The sequence below is a fragment of the Tupaia chinensis genome, unplaced genomic scaffold (assembly GCF_000334495.1).
Source record: "Tupaia chinensis unplaced genomic scaffold, TupChi_1.0 Scaffold138126_1, whole genome shotgun sequence".
In the NCBI taxonomy this organism is placed as follows: Eukaryota; Metazoa; Chordata; class Mammalia; order Scandentia; family Tupaiidae; genus Tupaia; species Tupaia belangeri.
This window is the reverse complement of record NW_006198026.1, coordinates 1008074-1008320: the sequence shown is the minus strand read 5'-3', so window position 1 is coordinate 1008320 and position 247 is coordinate 1008074.

Below are 247 nucleotides of genomic sequence, written 5' to 3'. Positions count from 1 at the left end.
CACACACACACACACACACACTCGCACACTCTTACACACACAACACAATACCCTGACACACTCACACGCGCGCCGCACTCACACCGGGCGCCTGGGAAAATCCCAGACGCCGGGGAGGAGCCGAGGGCGGTAAAGGGAAGGGGAGCCGCGAGGCGAAGTGTTCTTCAGGGAAGCGGGCTCGAGTCTCCGCAGCGGCGGCGGCGGCGCGCTAGGCTGACGGCGGGAGCGGGCAGGGGGCTGGGGTTGC